The sequence below is a fragment of the Thamnophis sirtalis genome, unplaced genomic scaffold (assembly GCF_051295495.1).
Source record: "Thamnophis sirtalis isolate CommonGarterSnake01/CBP01778 unplaced genomic scaffold, rThaSir2_p1.2 scaffold_3, whole genome shotgun sequence".
Lineage (NCBI taxonomy): Eukaryota > Metazoa > Chordata > Lepidosauria > Squamata > Natricidae > Thamnophis > Thamnophis sirtalis.
Window position 1 is genome coordinate 115,952,688 of NW_028261383.1, and position 8,571 is coordinate 115,961,258.

At 42.9% G+C, this 8,571-nt stretch overlaps 1 protein-coding gene across 3 annotated transcripts in view; it reads right to left on the minus strand.

Annotated features, from left to right (window-relative positions):
- The window catches only part of PIK3R5 (phosphoinositide-3-kinase regulatory subunit 5), a 58,959-nt gene extending 52,914 nt beyond the window's left edge, over positions 1-6,045 (minus strand). Inside the window, exon 1 of one of the 3 annotated variants that reach the window (XM_087709782.1) lies at positions 5,874-6,045. The gene's annotated coding sequence lies outside the window, so the exon portion shown is untranslated. Of the gene's footprint in view, positions 1-5,098; positions 5,536-5,873 lie in introns of those variants that run through there. The other 2 variants (XM_087709784.1, XM_087709783.1) reach the window with 2 other exon arrangements.
- Between the last annotated feature and the right edge of the window lie 2,526 nt (positions 6,046-8,571).

Consider the following 8,571-nt stretch of genomic DNA (forward strand, 5'->3'; position numbering starts at 1 on the left):
TCCAGAAATTAATATTAATAATTCTATCAATTTTAAGAATTTAAGAATATTTAACTATTTTGGAAACACCAGAATAGGATTAATGCGATTAATTGCTCCAAAATAATTAAATGTTTTTAAAATTGTTAGAAAGGTGATAGAAAGTTAATAAAGATTTAAAGATCCTGATGTATTGTTAAAATTGGTTCCTAAAATCAGGAATTTATTTATGAAGAACTTTGGATACAGTGTGCTTGGATTGTTACGAAGAAAATTGGTCTTGGAAAGACACGTGCATACAAGATGTCAAAAGGTAGCTTGATAAAATGTGCACACAGTCAATTTATCTTCTCCTAATACAAACCTTCTTTACATCCTGTTTTTCCATACCTGACATGCAATTTTTCCCAAGGCAGATTTATTTCCAAGCACTATTTCCTAATGCATGCATTTTTATTTCTCCAAGGTAAATTTTCTTCTCCAATGTTCAAAAAACAAAAACAAAACCCCACCAACTGCCTCATAAATGTCAGGTAACTCAGAGTAGGGAAGGGCAACTGCCTTCCAGTTTATGTATTAAATTAGATCAGTTCCTAGTGAATGCAAGACGGAAAAAATTCCATTGAAAGGTAGCAGGTCAAGTGAGGCTACCCAGAGCAGGCTGTATGATATGAAGTTCTATCCACCTAATACCTCACTATCCTGCTGTCAGGATTCCAAGTAACACTCCCAATGTAAGAAGACTCCAAGGCTTAAGCTTCCTCAAAGTTCCATTTTATTAGAGATGTCATATTGACACATCTGGGAAAACCCGAATTTGAAAGTTTCCAGGTTTTCCACATCCAAAAGAAAATTCAAGTCCCTGCCCAGCACCCACATGTCCATCACAAGATCCAATCAGGCACCATCCAAAACTGGAGATGCCTGGATGTAACTGGAGTTACATCATCGCAGCTGCAGGGCAAGGTGTCCTGGACTCTCTGAGAAAAGAATGTTATTTTGACTATATATCATCCACACTCTATAATCCCCCCTCCTGTTTTCCCACAGTAGAAAATATAGCAGGCCTGAAGGCCCAATGTAAAAGATGGCTTCCAGATCTGACACCTGCATCTCTCCCTTACCCCAACATCTGCCCTCAGGCTTACCTGCTTAGAAATAGGTGCAGCTCTATTCATGCATGGATTTATTTACAACGTGTCAAGGCGTATGCAAACATCTTGTTGTCTGCTTGTCACGGCATAACTATCTTTCTTACAGCCTGAGACTCTTTGGCTTTTTAGGCTGCAACGAAACCGCCAAAAAACAGGGAATCACATACTACTGAGCATTTCAATTTGGAAAGTGTACACCATCATGATGCATGGCAATAAGGATAACACAAAGGAGCAGGAGTAGCACTTCACACACACATTCTTTCAGCAGTTTAAAAAATATTTATTTATTATGCTGCCAATATCCCCATAAGGTAACACTGCCAAATATACCACTAATGGAAATGTCACAGAAATTCTCAAACATCTTGAAAGACAGAAAGAAGCCTTTTTACAGGAGCAGAAAATGAAAACATTGCAAGGCAGTTTTTGACCCCACATTCATTTTTACTGCAGAAACTCATGATTTGCTTTGCGACCCATGTGTTAGCAGATGCCATGATAGCTAGAACATGGCTATGGGGCGTATCTGGTCAACAAAAGTTCAGGTCGTTGCTTTTAACCTGGCACCTTCCAGGAGCATAGCTGACTACTCTCATTCTTTCCTTGACAACCAGGACCTTGTTGGTTGGGAATAACCAAAGTTGTACTCCAATATTTGAGGAAGAATCAGGCTGGAGGAGGTTGACTGATAAAACTGCCTTTGGATAGAAGCTACACTTAATTCTTCCTATTTGCTAATATCTCAAAGTTAGGGAAACGTTTTAACATTTGACATGTTAACAGCCATCTCAGTCTTGATCCCAGATTAAAGATTATCTCTTGGCCCAGTCCTTGCATACACTTAACCACAACTTTACTATCAACCTCAATAGAGGATGTTAATCTCAATAAGGACACAATCAGCAATCACCAAATGTTTTGAGTGTCCTGGCCCAGGCAAGAGGAATAGTCTTTATGTCAGAACTCCTTTGAAATTCCTAGTTCCTAAAAGTATTTCTCCCTGCCATCCAGGTTGTTCTATTTAGTAGTAAGTGGCCTTCTTAAGGAGTCACCTATAAAACCTGTAACCATTGACCTGCAAGGACACAAACACACCAAAAAAACACAACCATTGACCTGCAAGAACGCACACACATATCCAAAAAATAAAAAATAAAAGAGAAGACATAAGCAGCATTCTAGGATTTGAACCCATAGGGGAATTTTCATGGTATTAAAAAAGTCACGGTTAATTCTAATTTGGATCAAAGTTGCAATGCAAAACTATGGAAGATGATTCCAATCTGAAGTTGCAGCGTAACTGCTCTAACTCAGACTATGAAGATCTATGCTGAGAACAGCACTGGATAGCAACATGATTTTAATCTAGGTTTCCCTGGGTGCAGATGCCCTCACACTTCTGTTTTCACTCTTTGAAGCAGGTAAGAAAGGAGCCCATGTTGACTTAACATAATGATGGAAGCATTGAAACTCTTGTTCCTGCAAGCAGGTGTGTTGTCATTTATCTAGTAAAGAATTGTAAGGCCAATTGTAGGCCCCAGGCTCAGAACTCTTGGCTTTGCTTCATAGGTAGAGGTAGGCAGACTATGGATGTAAAATAATCTACTGACCAGGAAACGGGTGCCTATTTGACAGCTGCTACATTTTACGAATACAGATGGCTAATAACAATGGGGGAGGGAGGAAATGCCACCTGTCTGGATGGGAACTTGTTTATGCATTACTGTGCATTTGAATACATATGGATGTATTTGGAAATAAGCAAAGTCTTTTATCAATGAAAGCCAAAATAAGAGGGGAGAAGGAGAGGGAGGGAGAGAAGAGAAATTTTGTCCTCAGGAAAAAAATACTAGTTTGGCTGAAACCTGAATTCATGAAATAAGATTACTGCAATAATTTCTTACAGCCCTAATCAAAAATATGTTTGAAAAAATATACTTAAATTTTCTAATGCTTCAGTCTTTTATATATGGATTTTAAAAGGAAGCATAACACTAAAATGCCTTATAGTGAATAGAATAGAATAGAATAACAGAGTTGGAAGGGACCTTGGAGGTCTTCTAGTGCAACCCCCTGCTCAGGCAGGAAATCCTACACCACTTCAGACAAATGGTTATCCAACATCTTCTTAGAAACTTCCAGTGTTGGAGCATTCACAATTTCTGGAGGCAAGTTGTTCCACTGATTAATTGCCTGCAATATTCCATTCCAACCACTGCACCACCGGGGCCATTAAGCTTCTAAGTGAACCAGGTAGCTGCACCTGGAATTGCTCCCCAATCAGTCTATAGGGGACTGCCATCTGATTCAATCTAGTGGAATTTGCAGGACAAAGGCAAAAAGTGGGACAGACGTTATTAACAGATGGAACCAAAGCATAACATACCCATCATCATCAAGTTTCTGTACAGGTTATTGGAAGCAAATATAGAATTTAGTAATAGAGAAAGAAGCCGTTGGCAGCTGGTTCTTCCCCACCAGCAATCTAGAATCTCTCTCATTATGAAAGTTGGACTGGGCAAAAACATTTGCCTCAGTTCTCATTTCTTAATGAAAGCTCTATTTTAGCTACTATAGAAACTCAGATTTCTATGCCAGACTTCCTGATATGTATAGTACTTATTGAAACAAGTGCAGCAAAGGGAAGGAGAAGGCTCAAGGGATGCACCTCTGAAATAGCCTCTGAGACCAGAGGCAAAGCTTTGATTTGATGACTAAGTTTTGGTGAGTTTTCTGCTTGGAAACCTGCGAAGTAGGAAGCCAAACAGTCTTTCAGCAAACAAAGTAACTCAGTTCCATTAATCAAAAGTTGCAAACTGGTTAAACATATGCCCAGGCAGACCAAGAAAAGATAAATAAAATATCTTCAGTATGGACCCATGAAAAAAAAAAAAAAAACAGCCCTCTGGTTGCAAACTTGCCATGACACCCCAAAGCATTTTTGTTGCAGACAGAACAAGCTTTCCTACGCATGCACCAACTCCTAATAAATATTCAGCATTGAATATTTCCTTGAACTTCCTTGAATGGAAAAAAATCTCCTTACATCATGAATCCACATAGCTCCCAGCTCATCATGACACATTTGATTATCTGTCAAATTAAACAACAGCCTGAGCCAAGGGACCATAGGAATCAATTATCCTTTATCAAGATAAGTATCTGCAGGGAACGTGCCCCCCAGCAGCTAAAGACAATAGATGTGGAGCTCACACAAAGCACTTGTGACTGAAAAAATGAGAAATCTGCATAGCTGCATGTCACAATGCTGAAGCAAAGGAAGAGAGATTGGCCAATGGTCCTTCAATCAGGAACATTTCTGAATTTTTACCACAGCTCTGGGACGCCATTCACAAGTCTGATTTCCACATTAATCTTACTTCTTAAGACATTACAAAATCATCTTGTGGTGAGGGTGTAGTGGAGTATCCCCATTTATTAAGCCTCTTCATAATGTTATTCCTCCCATCTATGGTGGTGTGCAAAAATTAGCCAGTCTACTAATTATTTTATCTTGCATAATCCTTTCTCTGTGGACAAATCAGGTCTAATGTTATTTTATTTTATTTTTCAGGAAAGATGTCTCTCTTAATGGGCCGACTGTGAGTCTTGCCATCACTCTCTTTGTCCTCCCCTCCCTATCCAAAATTGTTCAAAAGAATGAAGGAACTTTGTACACACAGTGAAGTCACCATAGAAATAAACATCCTGGTGTGTAAACACAATGGAAAAGGTGGGAGCAAGACACCAAGACCTTCGCAGGAAAGGAAAGGGAGCCCATGCAACCCTCCAGGGTGAACAAGGATATGATAAATTGCCCCCTCTTGTTTTCTCTGCAATCACAAGCACACTCAATGCATCTATTTGCATTTTCAGCCTGACTCTCTAGTTCCTATTCTAAAAAATAATAATGCGTCAAAGTAGCATTGCAACATATTAAGAAAATGTTTTGTTTTTTTTACCAAGCACTCAAGTACAACCTTGGAGACTTCTCATCAAAGCTTTCAGTCCAAAAAAGAGCTCAGGTTGTGATCCTGGACCCATGCCGCAGCTTGCAGCCCATTCCTCTACGGCTACGGTTCAGCCACTTCATGTCCGTGCTTCCCCCACAGCGAGCGAATCCGGATTTTAAAAGTGCTTCGAAGCAGTAAACATTTGCAAGTATTCTGAGGAAGTCCTTAGCATGCCGCGATCATCCACCCGTGGGGCCAGAGCCAGGAGGATCCGGGAACCGGAATCCGCTCCTCCCCACAACTCTCCACCCCTCTTTTTACTTCGAGTCGCTTAGCGAAGCTCAGCCTTTCCTCCCATCTCCTTTTCTTCGCTCAAAATATGGACAAAAAAAACCCCTTCTCTTTCCGCGGAGAGCGGGAATCGAACCACCCCAAAGCTGTCATTTGCTCATCCACGGAAGGTTTGGCTCTATGTCGCCGGTAGCAGCTGTAGCAGCCGCCACGGAGAAGGGCTGCCCCTACCTGCACCCGTCCCGAACGCCAGCTGAACCTCCACGGAGATTTCTGCCCATTTACTTCACCTCCCATTTGCCCCGATGCCCGGCTCCCCCCCCCCACACCCGTTCAAAGCATCCCCTCCCTCCCTATTCATGCATCTCTCGGCTCTGCTGATTGCCCCGAAGGGTTAGTTCAGATCAACTGAAGCCCTGCGCCTTTCTCTCCCGAGCCATTCTGGACTGCCGCCCATTTCCCCCTCAATGCCCTTTGGGGACGGATCATCTACCTGTCCGGCGCCTCCTTGCCGAGCCTTGTCCTCCAGGCCCATCCTTAGGGCCGGAGCTTAGGTTGCAAGTCGGACCGTAACATCTGGGATGCGAGGCGTCCGCGCTCAGCCTGCCGGGTTGCAACAACTGCAGTTTTCCATCGCCGGGCCAAGGGAAAAGTACAGTTGCCTTCAAGCTTCAAGGCTGGGCGAGAAACTTTCAAGCCCCGCCTCCCCCCGAGGAAAGCGGCCGGTCTTCTTGCAACGCCCTCGCCGGCGCTTGAAGCGGCGGGGCGGATCGAAGCGGCGTCCCCCCCCCCCCCGAACACCTGACTCTCTGCCCTCCCCGCAACCCGCCACCGACCTCTGTGGCTCCCTTACCAGCGTTCGCGTTTGATTGCCAAACCTCCCTCGACGTTCAATACATCCTTTAGAAATCTGGCCAAAACCCACTTAACGTCTTCGTAAGCGTGAGCGTGCAGAGAGTGATAGGCTGCAACCTGTGTGTGTGTGTGCGTGTGTGTGTTTTGTCGCTTGTTTTCCTTTAAACGTTCTTTGGTGCTGCTCCTTTAATTTATCATCCCATATTATGGAATAGTTGGAACGCTGTGGCTCAGTGGCTAAGAGCTGAGCTTGTCAATCAGAAAGGTCGGCAGTTCCACCGCATAACGGAGTGAGCTCCAGTTACCTGTCCCAGGTTCTGCCAACCTGGCAGTTCGAAAGCATGTGAAAATGCAAATAGAAAAATAAGGAACACCTTTGGTGGAAAGATAACAGCCTTTCAGCGTTTAGTCATGCCAGCCACATGACCACAGAGACATCTTCGGACAGCACTGACTCTTTGGCTTTGTAACGGAGATGAGCACCGCCCCCTAGTTCGGAACGATTAGCACATATGTGCAAGGGGAACCTTTACTTTTATTATGGAATAGCTTCTCTGGGGAGCAAAGGAGGAGTGGGGAAGCAAAGACTAGAGAAAGAAGCAAGTAGATTCCCCCCTCTTCTATCTAATGATATCTTTTCCCAAGCTATCACAAGCCGTATACAGATGGTCCTAGACTTACAACAGTTCCAGTGGTGGGTTGTAGCTGTACGCCCCGGTACAGGTATACCGGTGCCTGCAAGGAGCACCAGGTACCGTTCTGGTACAGTGCTCCGGAGGGCCCACCCGCCCGCCAACCCATCGTCCTTACCTGTATTTGAGCTCTTTGGCCCTTCTGCGCATGCGCATGGAACCTATGGCACCTGTGTGATGCTCCGCCGAGCAGCTGGAGTGTCGTGGAGGCATTGCGGAGAATCGCAGGAGGTAAGGACCCATGTGCATGCTGTGCAAGTGTGCCACGATCATGTGATCAAAATTCAGATGCTTCATATTTATTTATATTTATGTTCATATTTATGACGGTTGTTGTGTCCCAAGATTGTGTGATCACTTTTTGCTACCTTCTGGCAGGCAAAGTCAATGGGGAAGCCATACTTACTTAACAACTGGGTTATTAACTTATCCATTGTAGTAATTCACTTAACAAGTGTGGCAAGAAAGGTTGTAAACTGGGCCAAAAGTCACTTAACAACAGAAATTTTGGACTCAACTGTGGTCATAAGCCAAGGACTACCTGTAAAGCTTTTTTAACATCAATACAACATAGAATCATCCCCTGTAGATAACAACCAATTCACATATAGGTGTACATTTTATTGCTAAATTCCTTAGTGGGTGAGTAAATAAGCCATTCCAAATCATGGCACTGCCAGGCTTAAGTGGGCCTTAAGGCAAGATATTTGTGTGAGAAACAACATTATTGACACAAGCAATATTCAGTCCCAATTTTCTTTCAAAATCCACATTAAAAAAAATACACTCAGAAATCCTGGCACTGTTCATATACTTGACACAGTTTTGCCCATTCAGTATAATCTTCCATTTTATCACATCATGGTTTCCCCAAATAGATGGAAAGTGTGGCTTTAGGAGCGATCAAAGCACCAAGATGACAACCCCAACAATGTGATTGAAGCATCCCTTCTGTGTGACACATGTAAAAAAAGGGGGGAGCAAAGTTTCTATTGTGCAGCTGCAGCTGCCATTTTGACTTTTTTTTTTTTGACACTCACCCACCGGACAGATGTCTCTCCTAGCTATTGAAAGGTTGTCCATCCTGCTTTTAAACTTTGCCAAATGCCTCCTTGTTAGCTTGCCTGATTGGTATGTGATAAAGTGTACCACATATGCCCACTCAGCTGGTATAAGTACATGACATCACTTGCTATAAAATCTGCATTGTTTGCATTTTAAAATGCATGGAAAGGTCATGTTCCAAAATATTTCTTGGATTGGTTTATATGCTTATCTTGATCTGCATGATCCCATAGAACAGAGAACTGTTCCTTAGTTCTTCAACTGGCTGGGCTGTATGCAACAGCTGGAACTATACTGCCAGTTGTAGAAATCAGGTTTTAGGTGCAAAATCTGGTAGATGCAGCCTTGCATATCTGATCATTTTGTCCCCACCCCCTACCCCTGTCTATAAAAAGGCATAATTTCTTGGCAGAAAGCCATCTGAAGGGGATTACCATCAGCTCTTGGGGCTCATGCTGTGTGGAAGGAAGTGTAGAATTAGAATAAGGAGGAAGGTAATTTTCCAGGCCATGTGCACTGCTATAATTGCCCAGTAACTAGAGAAGTAAACAAGGTGATACTATTCTTCAAGTGGTGTTG